The sequence below is a fragment of the Hemitrygon akajei genome, chromosome 10 (genome assembly GCF_048418815.1).
Source record: "Hemitrygon akajei chromosome 10, sHemAka1.3, whole genome shotgun sequence".
NCBI lineage: Eukaryota > Metazoa > Chordata > Chondrichthyes > Myliobatiformes > Dasyatidae > Hemitrygon > Hemitrygon akajei.
The window spans coordinates 163,669-181,077 of record NC_133133.1 but is presented as its reverse complement, the minus strand read 5'-3'; the positions used below and the strand labels follow the sequence as shown (position 1 = coordinate 181,077).

The following is a 17,409-nucleotide window of genomic DNA, read 5'->3' as shown; positions in this document are numbered from 1 at the left end:
TACACTGATCCCCCTCCCCCCCCCCCAACATTGCATTGTCGTTGCTCAATCCAGTAACCCCTCTCCAGGAGACTCTGCCCTCAATGAGGAGAGATAGTCAGGGAGTGGCGTGAGGGTTACCCAGGCCATGGCATCCTCCGCTGCTTCCCACTCGCCTTCCTTCCTGAGAACAAAGGTGGGATGTTCACAACAGTCAAAATTTTTCAGAAAACTCCTCAGTATTCTCAAGTGAGAGAGACCTTTACGTTTGTGAGGACAGAATAAAAACAGGCGGATATGCTGGAAAATGTCAATATTATCAGAGGATGTGCTGGGATTTTTGAAAAGCATTAGGATGGATAAGTTCCTGGGACCAGGTCACAGGCGGGATATACTCCAGGTTACAATGGGAAGTGAGTGAAGAGGTTGCAGTACTTTTGGCAATAATTGTTCAACAATAACAGAGAACATTACAGCACAGTACAGGCTGTTCAGCCCATAATGCTGTGTTTTCACCTACTCCAACATCAATCCAACTCTTCCCTCTCACAAAACCATCCATTTTTCTATCATCCATGTGTCTGTCTAAATGTCCGTTATGTATCTGCCTCTACCACCACACCCACCAACGTCTGTGCAAAAAAACCTGCCTCTGTAGATGGCTTGTAGGTGTCAGGGAAGAGGAGTCAGGCTGAGAAATGTTTGTTCTGTGCAGGTTGGGATTTTTGGGGAAGAATGAGACGTCCAAGAGCTGAGCAAGGGGCTTCTCTTAATATTGAGTCTGACTCCACACTGTGCCTGTGTTGGCTCCACTGTACTGAGAGGGGCCTGGGCATTCGTTTGGGGAAAGGGCCTGGTGGGCCTTCAGTCCCAGTTGTGTAATGCTAGAGCTGTTATATCAGAATGAACTGCAGCAAGGTGGTCATTACTATATCTCGTTGGGAGAGAATAACTTTCTTTCAAATGGCAGAAAGGGAAACGGGATCCCTGATCATCAGTGAATCCACAACGTCTGGCTGAAGTTGAGAGGAATCCGGCGATCTTCAATATTCTCTCTTGCTGCTCCTTCCCCAGAGAGCTGAGGTTGGACAGGATCTACTGGCATGGAGAAACCATGCAGTCAGTGAGTGAATAGTCCACAGCTTACACCCACTCTGCTCTCAGGCAGGGGTACAGTCTTCCCTCAGGGAGGGGTACGGTCTTCCTTCAGGGAGGGGTACAGTCTGCCCTCAGGGAGGGGTACGGTCTTCCTTCAGGGAGGGGTACAGTCTGCCCTCAGGGAGGGGTATGGTCTGCCCTCAGGGAGAGGTACGGTCTGCCCTCAGGGAGAGGTATGGTCGGCCCTTTGGAGAGGGTTCAGAGCAGGTTCACAAGGATGATTCTGGAAATGAAAGGGTTATCATACGAGGAACATTTGATGGCTCTGGGTCTGTCCTTGTAGGAATTCAGAGGGTGAGGGGGATAGCATTGAAACATTTCGTATGTTGAAAGGCCTAGACAGAGTAGATGTGGAAGGGATGTATCCCATGGTGGGGGAGTCTAGGACAAGAGGGCACAGACTCAGGATAGAGGAGTGTCCATTTAAAACAGAGATGTGGAGAAATTTCTTTCGTCAGAGGGGTGGTGAATTTGTCGAATTTGTTTCCATGGGTGACCTGGAGGTCAGGTCATTGGGTGTATTTAAGGCATAGCTTGATAGGTTCTTGATTGGACATGGCATCAAAGGTTATGGGGAGAAGGCCGGGGAGGGCTGAGGAGGGAAAAAAAGGATCAGCCATGATTGAATGGCAGAGCAAACTCGATGGGTCACATGGCCTAATTCTGCTCCTGTGTCTTCTCTCCATATCCCTTCATGCCTTGACCAATAAAGAACCTACCAACCTCAGCCCCTCTATTCTGAGGTGGTGTCCTCAGGTTTTAGACTCTCCCACTATAGCAAACATCCTTTCCACATTCACTCTTTCGAGGTCTTTCACCAGTCAAAAGGTTTCAATGAGGTTAATCCTCATTCTTCTGAATTCTAGTGAATCCAGCCCCAAGAGCCATCAAATGCTCTCATATGACAAGCCATTCAATCCTGGAATCATTTTCATGAGCCTCCTTTGAATCCTCTCCGGTTTCAGCACATCCTTTCTAAGGTAAGGGCTCAAACCTGCTCACTATACTACTAGTGAGGCCACACCAGTGTTTTATAAATTCTCAACATTACATCCTTACATTTATATTCTAGTCCTCTTGCAATGAACGCTAACATTCCATTTACCTTCCTCACCACTGACTCAACTGACTCCCTTTGTGCCTCAGTGTTTCGTATTTTCTCTCCATTTTCTCTCCCTTTCATTTCTTCTACCAAAGTGCATGACCATACACTTCCCTACACGGTATTCCATCTGCCACCTCTTTGCCCATTCTCCTAATCTGTTTAAGTCCTTCTGTAGGCTTTCTACTTTCTCAAAACTACCTGCCCCTCCACCTCTCTTCATATCATCTGTAAACTTTGTCCAACAATTCCATCATCCAAATAATTGACATATAACGTAAAAAGAATCATTCCCTATACAGGTCCCTATGGGACCAGCAGCCAACCAGAAGAGGCTCCCTTTATTGCCACTCTTTGCCTTCTGCTAATCAGCCACTGCTTTATCCATGCTTGAATCTTTCCTGTAATTTCAAGGGCTCGTAGCTTGTTAGGCAGCCTCATGTGTGACATCTTGTCAAAGCCCTGAAAATTAAAGTACATTCTCCTTTGTTCATAAGACCGTAAGACAGGAGCAGAATTAGGCCATTCACTCCATTGAGTCTGCTCCACCATTTCATCATGGCTAATCCTTGATCCCACCAGACAAAACATCTTCTCTGCATTCACTATCTAGTCCTTTCAACATTCAGGAGGTTTCAACAAGTTCCCCCCACCGAATTCTTCTAAATTCCCGTTAGTACAGGCCCAAAACTGCCAAACACTTCTCATGTGTTAACCCTTTCATTCCTGGAATCATCCTCATGAACCTTCTCTGGACTCTCTCCAATGGCAACATATCCTTTCTGAGATATGGTCAGACCCCACGGAGTACTGTGCTCAGTTCTGGTCACCTCACTACAGGAAGGATGTAGAAACTATAGAAAGGGTGTAGAGGAGATTTACAAAGATGTTGCCTGGATTGGGGAGCATGCCTTATGAGAATAGGTTGAGTGAATTTGGCCTTTTCTCCTTGGAGCAACGGAGGATGAGAGGTGACCTGATAGAGATGTATAAGATGATGAGAGGCATTGCTCATTGTGGATAGTTAGAGGCTTTTTCCCAGGGCTAAAATGGCTAACACGAGAGGGCACAGTTTTAAGGTGCTTGGAAGTAGGTACAGAGGAGATGTCAGGGGTAAGTTTTTTATACAGAGAGTGGTGAGAGCGTGGAATGGGCTGCCAGTGACGGTGGTGGAGGTGGATACAATAGGGTCTTTTAAGAGACTCTTGGATAGGTACATAGAGCTTAGAAAAATAGACGGCTATGGGTAATTTCTAATGTAAGTGCATGTTTGGCACAGCACTGTAGGCTGAAGGGCCTGTATTGTGCTATAGGTTTTCTATGTTTCTGTGGGGCCCAAAGCAGTTGACAATACTCCAAGTGTGGCCTGACTAGTGTCTTATAAAGGCTCAGCAGTATTCCTTGCTTTTATATTCTATTCCCTTTGAAATGAATGCCAACATTGCATTTGCCTTCTTTACCACAGACTCAACCTGTAAGTTAACCTTCTGTGAGTCTTGCATGAGGATTCCTAACTCCCTCTGCACTTCTGATGTTTGAATATTCTCCCCATTTAGATAACAGTCTGAACTATTGGTCCTTTTACCAAAATGCATTATCATACATTTCCCAACATTATTCCATCTGCCTTTTTTTGCTCATTCTTCTAATTTGCCCAAGTCCTGCTGCGATCATATCGCTTCCTCAGCACTACCTACCCTCCACCTATCTTCGTATCATCCGCAAACTTTGCCGTAAAGCCATCAATTCCACTATCTAAGTCATTGATAAACAACATGAAAAGTAGTGGTCCCAATGCTGACACCTGAGAAACACCACTAGTCACTGGTGGCCAACCAGAAAAGGCTCCTTTTATTCCCACTTGCTGCCTCCTGCCATTACTCTATCCATGCCAATATCTTTCTTGTAACACCTGCAACCTCATGCATGGTACCTTATCAAATGCCTTTTGAAAGTCCAAGTAACTGATATCCACTGCCTCTCCTTTGACTATCCTGCTTGTTATTTCTTCAAAGAATTCCAACAGATGTCAGGGAAGATCTTCCCTTGTGGAAACCATACCGACTACAATCTACTTTATCAAGTGCCTCCAAGTACCCATAGACCTCATCCTTAATAATCAAATCCAACATCTTCCCAACCACTGAAGCCAGACTAATTGGCCTATAATTTCCTTTCTTCTGCCTTCTTGAAGAGTGGAGTAACATTTGCAATTTTCCAGTCTTCCAGAACCACTCCAGAATTTAGTGATTCTTGAAAGATCATCACTAATGCCTCCACTATCTCTTCAGCCACTTCTTTCAGAACCCTAGGGGGTACACCATCTGGTCCAGGTAACTTATCTACCTTCAGACTTTTCAGTTTCCAAAGAACCTTCTCTCTGATAATGGTAACTTCATACACATCATGACCCCTGACACCTGGAACTTCCACCAAACTGCTAGTGTCTTCCACAGTGAAGATGGATGCAAAATACTTATTCAGTTCATCTGACATTTCCTTATCACCCATTGTTCTCTCCCCAGCCAGCATCATTTTCCAGTGATCCAATATCTACTCTCGCCTCTCTTTTACACTTAAGACCATAAGACATAGGAGCAGAATTAGGCCATTTGGCCCATCAATCGTGGCTGATTCTTTTTTATTCCTCCTCAGCCCCACTCCCTGGCCTTCACCCCACAGCCTTTGATGCCATGTCCAATCAAGAATCTATCAAAATCTGCCTTAAATACACCCAATGTCCTGGCCTCCACAGCTGCCTGTAGTAATAAATTACACAATTTACTACCCTCTCGTTAAAGAAATTTCTCTGCATCACTGTTTAAATGGATGTCCCTCTATCCTGAGGTTGTGCCCTCTTTCCCTAGACACCCCCACTGTGGGAAACATCCTTTCCACCTCTACTCTGTCTTGGCCTTTCAACATTCGAAAGGTTTCGATGAGCTCCCCACTCAACCTTATAAATTCCAGTGAGTACAGCCCCAGAGCTATCAAACATTCCTTGTATGATAACCATTTCATTCTGGGAATCATCCTTGTGGACCTCCTCTAAACCCTCTAATGCTGCACATCTTTTCTTAGATGAGGAGCCCAAAACTGTTCACAATACTCAAGTTGAGGCTTCACCAGTGCCTAATAAAACCTCAGCATCACATTCCCTGCTCTTGGATTCTAAACCTCTTGAAATGAATGCTAACATTGCATTTGCCTTCCTCATCACTGACTCAACCTGCAAGTTAACCTTCAGGATGTTCTGCACAAGGATTCCCAAGTCCATTTGCATCTCAGATTTTTGGATTTTCTCCCTGTTTAAAAAATTTTCTGTACATTTATTTCTACTACCAAGGTGCATGACTATGCATTTTCCAACATTGTATTTCATTTGCCACTTTCTTGCCCATTCTCCTAATCCATCTAAGTCCTTCTGCAGTCTACCAGTTTCATCAACACTACCTGCCCCTCCACCAATCTTCATATTATCTGCAAACTTGGCAACAAAGTCACCTATTCCATATCAAAGTCATTAATATACACCATAAAAAGAAGTGGTCCAACACCAACCTCCTGCAGAACACCACTAGTCCTGATCGGTCCCTAAGAGGATTTGATTCCCAATCCTCTCAACCCTGCAACCATGTCTCTGTAATGGCCACTAAATCATACCCCTTTGTACTGATTTGTGCCAAAGGTTCACTGACCTAGTTTTGAATACTACTAGCATTCAAAGTGCCCTTACACTCATTGTCCTTTTAAAATCTTGTAATCTTTTACTCTGTTGCACTTTTCTTCACTCTATTCTTACATTTTTCTTTTTTATCTTTTACTTTTACTTTATCTTTACCACACTTTTCTTTTTTACTTTTTCCCATTGGTACAGCTCCCTCCTTCCCCAATACTGGTGCCATTTCCCATGAATTCAAACCCACTTCTCTCACACCGATCCTTGAGCCACACATTTAAACTCTCTAATCTTCTTGACCCTATGCCTATTTGCATGTAGCTCAGATAGTAATCCAGAGATTACCACCTTTTTAGTTCAGCTTTATAATTTAGCCCCTAGATGCTCATATTCTCTCGGCAGAACCTCTTTTCTCCTTCTACCTCTGTCGCTGGTACCCACATGGACCACGACAACTGGATCTTACCCTCCCACCGCAAATTCCTCTGTAGGTCAGATAAGATTTCCTGAACCCGGGTACCAGGCAGGCAACACTCTATCCTCATGACAGAGATCTCTGTCTATTTCCCTAACTGTACTAACCCCAATTACCACTACATTTCTCTTCTTTCCCTCCTCTTGAATGGCTCCCTGAACTACGGTGCCAGAGTTAGGTTGCTCATCCTTCCTACAGCCCCCACTCTCATCAACACAGGGAGCAAGAGTCTCAGACCTGTTGGACAAACACAAGGGCTGAGGTTACTCCAGCACTGTCTCTTGGATCCCACTACATGCCTCATTATAACCTAGGAGCAGAATTAGGCCATTTGGCCCATTGAGTCTGCTCTGCCATTCAATCATGGTTGATCCTTTTTTTCTCCTCAGCCTCAGCCCCAGCCCCACTCCCCAGCCTTCATTCTGTAACCTTTGATGCCGTGTCCAATCAAAAACCGATCAAGCTGTACCTTAAATACATTTAATGACCTGGCCTCCACTAATTCCTGTTGTAATAAATTCCACAAATTCACCACCGTCTGGCTAAAGAAATTTCACATCTCCATTTCAAATGGATGCCCTGCTATACTGAGGTTGTGCCCTCTTGTCCTAGACTCCCCCATAATGCGAAACATCCTTTCTACATCTAATCTGTCTAGGCCTTTCAACATTCAAAGTTCCAGTGAGTACAGACCCAGAGCTATCAAATATTCTTTGTATGATGAAGAGCCCATCTCATCTCTGCTCTTGTATTCTAGACCTCTTGAAATGAATGCTAACATTGTATTTGCCTTCTTCACCAACGACTCTACCTGCAAGTTAACCTTTAGGATGCTCTGCACAAGGATTCCCAAGTCCATTTGCATTTCAGATGTTTGGATTTTCTCCCTGTTTAGAAAATAGTCTGCACATTTATTTCTACTACCAAGGTGCATGACCATGCATTTTCCAACATTGTATATCTTTTGTTTTTCTCTTGCCCATTTCCCTAGTCTAAGTTCTTCTGCAGCCTACCTGTTTCCTCAATGCTATCTGCCCCTCCACCAGCCTTTGTATTATTTCCAACAAAACCATCTATTCTATCATCTAAATCATTGACATACAGCATGAAAAACAAACCCAACACCAGCTCCTGTGGAACTCCATTAGTCACTGGCAGCCAATCAGAAAAGAATCCTGTTACTCCCACTCACTGCCTTCTACGAATCAGCCAATACTCTAACCATGCCAGTAACTTTCCTGTAATACCATGGGCTCTTAACCTGCAAGCAGCCTCATGTGTGACACCCTGTCAAATGCCTTCCGAAAGTCCAAATATACAACATCCATTGCATCCTCTTTATCAATCCTACTTGTAATCTTCTCAAAGAATTCCAACAAAGTTGTCAGGCAAGATTTTCCTTTAAGGAAACATGATGACTTTGTCCTATCTTGTCCTGTGTCATCAAGTACTCCATAAACTCATCCTTAACAATTGACTCTAACATCTTCCCAACTACTAAGGCCAGACTAACTGGTCTATAATTTCCTCTCTGCTGCTTTCCTCCTTTCTTAAAGAGTGGAGTGATATTTGCAATTTTCCAGTCCTCTGGCACCATGCCAGAGTCCAATGATTATTGAAAGATCATTGCTAATACCTCCAAAGTCTCTACTGCTACCTCTTTCAGAACCTCAGGTTGAAGTTCATCTGGTCCGGGTGACTGGGTGGCTTTAGGTCTTTCAGCTTTTTGAGCACCTTCTCCATTGTGATAGTAACTGGACTCACTTTTCTTTCCTCACACTCTTTAACATCTGGCACACTGCTAGTGTCTTCCACAGTGAAGACTGATGCAAAATACTTAATTAGTTCAGCTGCCATCTCCTTGTTCCCCGTTATTATTTCTCTTTTATTGTATACAAACTTGAAAAAGCTTTTACCATCCATTTTGATATTGTTTGCTCGCTAGCTTTCATATTTCATTTTCCCCTCCTAATGGTTCTTTTAGTTGCTCTCTGTAGTGTTTTAAAAGCTTCCCAATCCTCTGTCTTCCCACTAATTTTTCCTTTGTTGTATGCCCTCTCTTTTGTTTTTACATTAGCTTTGACTTCCCTTGTCAGCCACAGTGGTAATATTTTGCCATTTGAGTATTTCTTTGGTTTTGGAATATATCCATCTTTCACCTTTCTCGTTTTTCCCAAAAACTCATGCCACTGATGCTCTGCTGTCATCCCTGCCAGCAGCTCCTTCCAATTTACTATGGACACCTCCTCTCTCATACCACTGTAATTTCCCTTACTCCACTGAAATACTGCTACATCAGACTTTACTTTCTCCCTATCAAATTTCAAGTTGAACTCAATCATATTGTGATCACTGGTTCCTAAGGGTTCTTTTACTTTAAGCTCCCTAATAATTTCCAGTTCATTACATAACAATCTGTATCTGTACTGGGTCCAATGTTGTTTGTTATATACATTAATGATCTGGATGATGGGGTGGTAAATTGGATTAGTAAGTATGCAGATGATACTAAGGTAGGTGGCGTTGTGGATAATGAAGTAGGTTTTCAAAGCTTGCAGAGAGATTTAGGTCAGTTAGAAGAGTGGACTGAACGATGGCAGATGGAGTTTAATGCTGATAAATGTGAGGTGCTACATTTTGGTAGGAATAATCCAAATAGGACATACATAGTAAATGGTAGGGCATTGAAGAATGCAGTAGAACAGAGTGATCTAGGAATAATGGTGCATAGTTCCCTGAAGGTGGAATCTCATGTGGACAGGGTGGTGAAGAAAGCTTTTGGTATGTTGGCCTTTATAAATCAGAGCATTGAGTATAGGAGTTGGGATGTAATGTTAAAATTGTACAAGGCATTGGTAAGGCTGAATTTGGAGTATTGTGTACAGTTCTGGTCACCGAATTATAGGAAAGATGTCAACAAAGTAGAGAGAGTACAGAGAAGATTTACTAGAATGTTACCTGGGTTTCAGCACCTAAGTTACAGGGAAAGGTTGAACAAGTTAGGTCTTTATTCTTTGGAGCGTAGAAGGTTGAGGGGGGACTTTACAGAGGTATTTAAAATTATGAAGGGGATAGATAGAGTTGACGTGGATAGGCTTTTTCCATTGAGAGTAGGGAAGATTCAAACAAGAGGACATGAGTTGAGAGTTAGGGGGCAAAAGTTTAAGGGTAACACTAGGGGGAATTTCTTTACTCAGAGAGTGGTAGCTGTGTGGAACAAGCTTCCAGTAGAAGTGGTAGAGGCAGGTTCGGTATTGTCATTTAAAGTAAAATTGGATAGGTATATGGACAGGAAAGGAATGGAGGGTTATGGGCTGAGCGTGGGTCAGTGGAACTAGGTGAGAGTAAGCGTTTGGCACAGACTAGAAGGGCCGAGATGGCTTGTTTCTGTGCTGTAATTGTTATATGGTTATATAGTTATAACACCCAATTCAGTATAGCTGATCCCCTAGTTGGCTCAATGACAAACTGCTTTAAAAAGCCATTTCATAGGCATTCAATAAACTCACACCCTTGGGATCCATTTCCAACCTGATTTTCCCAATCGACCTGTATGTTGAAATCTCCCATGAGTATAATAATACTGCCCTTTTGACACACCTTTTCTGTTGTAATTTGTGGTCCACATCCCAGCTACTGTTGGGAAGCCTGTATATAACAGGAATCAGGGTCTTTTTACCCTCGCAGTATCTTAACTCAACCCACAATGATTCAACATCTTCTGATTCTATTGATGCACCATCAATAACTCTTGGAGACGTGAGACGAGATATAGGCTTTTATTGGCCGGAAGAAAGAACAAGCAGCAATTGACCACCACACTACATCCTGGAGACTGAGACCGGGGCGGTGTCTCCAATCGCCTTTATACCGGGGTTGGTGGGAGGAGCCATGATCAGTGGGAGGAGCCACAGGAGCAGTCAGCGGGGGGGGGGGGGGGGGGGGGCGTGTCCAGACAGGTATATGTAGTTCACCACATCTATGTCACATCTTTCTACTGGTTTGATGCCATTCTTTATCAGCAGAGCCATGCCATCCCCTCTGCCTACTTATGTATCTGAAGAAACTTTTGATATCCTCTTTAATATTATTGGCTACCTTACTTTCATATTCCATCTTTACTTTCTTAATGACTTTTTTAGTTGCCTTCTGTTGGCTTTTAAAAACTTCCCAGTTCTCTAACTTCCCACTAATTTTTGCTCTATTATATTGACTTACTTTGGCTTTATGTTGGCTTTGACTTCCCTTGTTAGCCATGGTTGTGTCATCTTTCCTTTAGAATACTCCTTCCACTTTGGATGTATATATGCTGTACCTTCCAAATTACTTCCAGAAATTCCAGCCATTGCTGTTATGCTGCCATCCCTGCCAGTGTTCTTTTCCAATTAATTCTGGCCAACTCCTCTCTCATGTCTCTGTAATTCCCTTTGCTCCACTGTAATACTGATGCATCTGACTTGTTTCTCAAACTTCAGGGTGAATTTGAACATATTTTAATCACTTTCCCCTAAGGGTTCTTTTAACTTAAGCTCTCTAATCAATTCTGGTTCTTTGCACAACATCCAACCCAAAATACCTGATCCCCTAGACCTGCTCTAAAAAGCCATCTCACAAGCATTCTAGATATTCCCCCTCTTGGAATCCAGCACCAATCAACTCGCATATTGAAATCCCTCATGACTATTGTAACATTGCCCTTTTGACATCCATTTTCTGTCTCCTGTTGTAATTTGTAGACCACATCTTTATTCCTGTTTGGGGGTCTGTATTTAACTCCTATGCAGGTCTTTTTACCCTTGCAGTTCTTTGGCTCTATCCACAATGATTCAACACCTTCTGACCCTATGTCACCTCTTTCTAATTATTTGATTTAATTTTTTACCACCAGAGCAATACAGCCCCCTTTGAATTCTTGCCAATCCTTTCAATACAGTGTATATCCTTGGACATTAAGCTCCCAGCTATAATCTTCTTTCAGTCATGATTCAGTGATGCCTACAATATCATACTTGCCATTTTGTAACTGTGCAGATCGATGGGACTAGGCAGATTAACAGTTCTGTATGAACTAGATAGGCTGAAGTTGCCATAGTGTTCTATGACTCAGGTATGTGGTGTGCTGGCTGAAACCTTGCTCTGGTACTGTGTCCTGACTCTGTGTTTCAGTTCAGCTTTTGTCTGCATTGCTGCTGAAGGTGTTCCTGTGCTGTTGTTGAAAGTAGAAAGTATTCTAGACAGACAGAAAGTATTCACTCAAACACAATAAACTGGCTGCCACTCCGAAATCTGCCACAACTTGTGCCTATCCTTGAGCCATCCATTGTAGCCATAAGCACTTGTACTTCTTTCCTTGAACTGTATGTCCACAGGCTGTTCTTCTTTGTAAGCCCATCATCCCTCTTGGGGCATGGTCTGCTGGCAGCAGCTCACCAGAGTCCTCTGTCCTTGGCCGGTCTTTTATGTTGTCCCAAGTGTAGCCCACCTTCTTTGTGTATCCACCCTCTCTCAGGCATGAGGTCTTTGGAGCTTTTGCTGGCATTTCTATTGTGCTAGGTTTTTAGGGGATGCCTAACCCTCCTACTTTTACAGCTGGGCTTGGGACCGTCCATGGAGGAGTTTTGCAGGGATATGATGACCAGTAAACAAGCAACTTTAATGAAAGTGAAGACACATTCCAGTGACTGAATATATCAGGAATGTGGAGACGGTCAGCACAGTGTGAAAGGCATTCAGTCCCAGGATGGGACGGCAGGAGCTGAGAATTGTCTTGGGAGATGGGGCATCATTACTCATGGAGCTGACAGTGAAGCAAAATGGCAAAAATCTAAGGAATCCATGGATAATGGAAATAATTGTTCATTCCTGTCTCACTCAGAAATAAAATAGGTAGACTGGCTCAACTGTGACTAATGAGGGAAATTAGGAATGGTATCAATTCCAAGGCGGAGGTATGAGAATCAAAATCACCGGCTTGTGGCGTGAAATTTGTTAACTTGGCAGCAGCAGTTCAATGCAATACTCAATAATACAAAAAAACATAAATCAATTACAGTAAGTATATATATGTATAGTAAACCAATCATGGCAAAGTTGGTATCAGTCTACAGTATCCAGGGATTAATTAACAGGACAGAATATGAGAATGAGCGTGTAAAAGCTTCTGTAGAAATATAGTGAGAAAGAAACTGACAAGGACAAATGTAAGGTTCTTACAGTTAATAAGAGGAAACGTTTGAGACTGTTGTGAAACTGATGGTCCACACCAAAGGCAAACAGCAGAGGGGAAATATGGTAGAGAGTGAAATCTGGTTAGTCAACAGGACCCAGAGTCTACATCCAGAGTATTTAAGAAAGTGGCCCCTGGAAATAGTAGTGGTCATACGCAGAACTTCTTCAACTTTGGATTAGACAATAAGACATGAGAAAAAGGCTAATCAGTCCATCATGTCTGCTCCAACAACACATCATGGCTGATTTATTATCCCTCTCAACCCAATTCTCCTACCTTCTCCCTGTAACCTTTAATGCCCTGACTAATAAAAAATGTATCCACCTCTGCTTTAAATATAGCCAATCACTTGGCATCCAGTGCTGTTGGAGCAACAAATTCCACAGATCCACCACCCTCTGGCTAAAGAAATTCCTCCTCACCTCTGATTTAAATGGATGGCCCTCTATTCTGAGGCTGTGCCTTCTTGTCCTAGACTCTGTCACTATAGGAAACATCCTCTCCACATCAACTCTGTCTAGGCCTTTCAATATTTGATTGATTTCAATTAGATCCCCCCTCATTAAAGAAATTCCTCCACATCTTGGTTCTAAAGGACATCCTTGTATTCGGAGGCCATAGCAAAAAGATTTATTTTTGTGACTTAAAAGTGGGACAGAGTGAATAGTGAATTACAGATTGGTTAGACTGACAGCAGCAACCCTGGGGTCCACTGCAGGAGATACAACAGCAGGGAACTTGGAAAGCAGAAAGGTTGAGGCAAGGTCAACATGGATATACAAAGAGGAGCTAGTGTCTGACAAATTCTAGAACTAGGAGTCACTGTTTAAAAATAGATGGTTACATATTTAAGGAAAAATTAGTGAATATTCTTCACCCAGAGAAAGGTGTGTCTCTGGTACCATTCTTCAAAGGAAGCAGAGTCTGTGAATATCTTATACATAGATTATTAAATTACTGAGCAGCCATAGGTGAAAGGTTACTTTGAGTAGGTGGGACCATGTAATGGAGGTGCCCTCTCACTGGTCACTCAAAGCAGTTGTCCCTCCTGTAACGTTCAAGCTGATGCGTGGCCCTGGATAGAAATAAAGGGGGTGGATTTCAGTGAAATGTCACTGGAAAGGCCCTTGCAGATCTTCCCTTCCATCATCACAAGTAGGGCAAGTCTTCAAATATGTGACAGAGTGCCGGGCACAGTGAATCAGTCTAGGCGTGCATTATAAATAGACACGGGGCTGAGGGGATTATGAGGCAGCTTTGTACCGCCAAGTGGGGGAGTGTCTGCCCTTTGTGGAGCTGACGCATGTGACCAGAGTGACCATGGGCTCTGCAGCTGTGACCAGAGTGACCATGGTCACTGTGACTGTGACCAGAGTGACCATGGTCTCTATAAATGTGACCAGAGTGACCATGGTCACTGTGACTGTGACCAGAGTGACCATGGGCTCTGTAAATGTGACCAGAGTGACCATGGTCACTGTGACTGTGACCAGAGTGACCATGGGCTCTGTAAATGTGACCAGAGTGACCATGGTCACTGTGACTGTGACCAGAGTGACCATGGGCTCTGTGACTGTGACCAGAGTGACCATGGGCTCTGTAAATGTGACCAGAGTGACCATGGTCACTGTGACTGTGACCAGAGTGACCATGGGCTCTGTAAATGTGACCAGAGTGACCATGGGCTCTGTAATTGGAGAGACAGGTCATGTTGATGCAGTGAGTCGAAAGAAGACTTATTAGGAGAATGGACAAAAGTGGCAGATGGAATATACTTTAGGGAAGTGTATGATCATTTAAAACCATATGACATAGGGGCAGAATTAGGCCATTCAGCCCATGAGTTTGCTCCTCTAATTCTTCATAGCAAATCCTGGAATCTTATTAATCAGAATCAGGTTTATTATCACTGGCATGTGACGTGAAATTTGTTAACTTAGCAGCAGCAGTTCAATGCAATATATAATCTGGCAGAGAGATTAAAATAATAAACAAAATAAAAATAATAATAATAAATAAGTCAATTATGGTAAACGTATATTGAATAGATTAAAAAAATGTGCAAAACCAGAAATACTGTATATTAAAAAAAAGTGAGGTAGTTTCCAAAGACTCAATGTTCATGGCAGAGGGGAAGAAGCTGTTCCTGAATCACTGAGTGTGTGCCTTCAGGCTTCTGTACCTCCTACCTAACATAGAAAACCTACACCACAATACAGGCCCTTTGGCCCACAAAACTGTGCTGAACACATCCTTACCTTAGAACTACCTAGGGTTACCCACAGCCCTGTATTTTTCTAAGCTCCATGTATCCGTACAGGAGTCTCTGAAAACACCCTATTGTTTCTGCCTCCACCGCCACTGGCAGCCCGCACCATGCACTCACCACCCTGACATCTCCTCTGTACCTACTTCCAAACAACTTAAAACTATGCCCTCTCGTGCTAGCCATTTCAGCCCGGGGGAAAAGCCTCTGACTATCCACACGATCAATGCCCCTCATTATCTTGTACACTTCTATCGGGTCACCTGCTCCCCAATCCAGGCAACATCCTTGTAAATCTCCTCTGCACCCTTTCTATGGTTTCCATGTCCTTCCTGTACTGAAGTGACCAGAATTGAGCACAGTACTCCAAGTTTGGTCTGACCAGGATCCTATATAGCTGCAACTTTACCTCTTGGCTGTTAAACTCAATCCCATGATGGATGAAGGCCAATACACCATACGCCTTCTTAACCATAGAGTCAACCTGCGCAGCAGCTTTGAGCGTCCTATGGACTTGGACCCAAGATCCCTCTGATCCTCCACACTGCCAAGAGTCTTGCTATTAATACTATATTCTGCCATCATATTTGACCTACCAAAATGAACCACCTCACACTTATCTGGGTTGAACTCCATCTGCCACTTCTCATCCCAGTTTTGCATCCTATCAATGTCCCACTGTAACCTCTGACAGCCCTCCACACTACTCACAACATCTCCAACCTTTGTGTCATCAGCAAACTTACTAACCCATCCCTCCACTTCCTCATCTAGGTCATTTATAAAAATTATGAAGAGTAAGGGTCCCAGAACAGATCCCTGAGTCACACCACTGGTCACTGGCCTCCATGCAGAATATGACCTGTCTACAACCACTCTTTGCCTTCTGTGGGCGTCAGTTCTGGATCTACAAAGCAATCCTCCTGTAGGTCTCTCCAGGTTGGATCCCATGCTTCCTTACTTTCTCAATAAGCCTTGCATGGGGTACCTTATCAAATGCCTTGCTAAAATCCATATACACTACATCTATGGCACTACCTTCATCAATGTGTTTAGTCCCATCCTCAAAAAATTCAATCAGGTTTATTAGGCATGACCTGCCTTTGACAAAGCCATGCTGACTACTCCTAATCATATTATGCCTCTCCAAATGTTCATAAATCCTGCCTGATGGTAACAGTGAGAAAAGGGCATGCACTGGGTGCTGGATGTCCTTAATAATGAATGCTGCCTTTCTGAGACACCACTCCCTAAAGATGATAATCATCCTCACTGTCCACTACACCCCCAATCTTGGTGTCATCCACAAATGTGCTGATCCAGTTAATCACATTATCATCCAGATCACTGGCCACAGGCCTCCAATCAGGGAGGCAACCATCTATTACCACTCCCTGGGTTCTCCCACAAAGCTAATGTCTAGAATGTCTAGAGGTATACAACATTATGAGGGTATAGGCAGGATAAATGCAAACAGGGTTTTTCCACTGGGGTTGGGTGAGACTAGAACTAGAGGTCATGGGTTAAGGATGAAAGGCGAAATGTTCAAGGGAACCTGAGGGTGAATTTCTTCACTCAGGGTGGTGGGAGTGTGGAACAAATGATGATGTGGGTTTGATTTTAACATTTAAGAGAAATTGGATGCGTGGACTGGAGGGTTATGGAGGACTATGATCTAGGTGCAGGTTGGTGGGACTGCACAGACTAGATGGGCCGAAGCAGCCTTTTTTGTGCTGTAGTTTTCTATGACTGCATTATCCTTTGATTCCCGTACTGCCCCTCCCACAATGCGATGCTTGCTCAGTACGAGTGCTTCACAGTTTGACCCTCCCTCACTACCTGCCCTTGTTCTCCGTTGTCAGATTGAAGTCAGCATGGATTTGAGGGGTGGGTGGACTTTGTGCTCCCACCGTCCTCCTGTGGGTCCCTCCAGGTTGGCTGTGGGGGAGGTGAGGACCCCTCAGCCGCTGTACCCTACCGGGCAGCAACTGTAGAGAGGGAACGCATCTACGTTTCCACTAACTTGACTGTCCCTCTCCACAGACGCTGATCCACCCCTGACTTTTCTCTTTGTTTGCTCTCGAATAGCTCCGCAAAATTCCCAAATTGGGGTGGGAGCGATGAATGAGTGGGTGGGGTAAGTGGGGTGCATGGTGATATGAGTGAGGGGATGAGAGAGGTGAGATGGCGGGGGTTGTCATTGGGAGGTGGTTGGACTGAGTTTGGCGGCTGGAGCGGCAGGGTATCCGGAACCAATGTGGGGATAGGGGAGAGGCTGGTCTATCGCCGGTCGCTGGTGTTAATATCTGATTCCGAGAGAAAACGCGGGCGGGGGTCGATGCCAATCCCCCGTGACCCGACCCCAAACTGTCGCCCGACCTTCGTTGCCTTGGTAACGAGGCTCCCAGAACTTTACAGAATGTTAATGTCATCGGTCGGTGCCCGTTCTCTCCGAGCGGTAGCAACCCCGCGAGTTATGATCATTCCCTTCCGTCCTTCGAGCCTCCTAGCCCAAGAGCCC

The 17,409-nt window shown here is 44.0% G+C and overlaps 1 long non-coding RNA gene across 1 annotated transcript in view; it reads right to left on the bottom strand.

The window, feature by feature from the left end:
* Positions 1 to 17,409, bottom strand: part of LOC140734140 (uncharacterized) — a 79,818-nt gene that overhangs the window by 45,014 nt on the left and 17,395 nt on the right. The gene's annotated exons all lie outside the window — the stretch shown is intronic.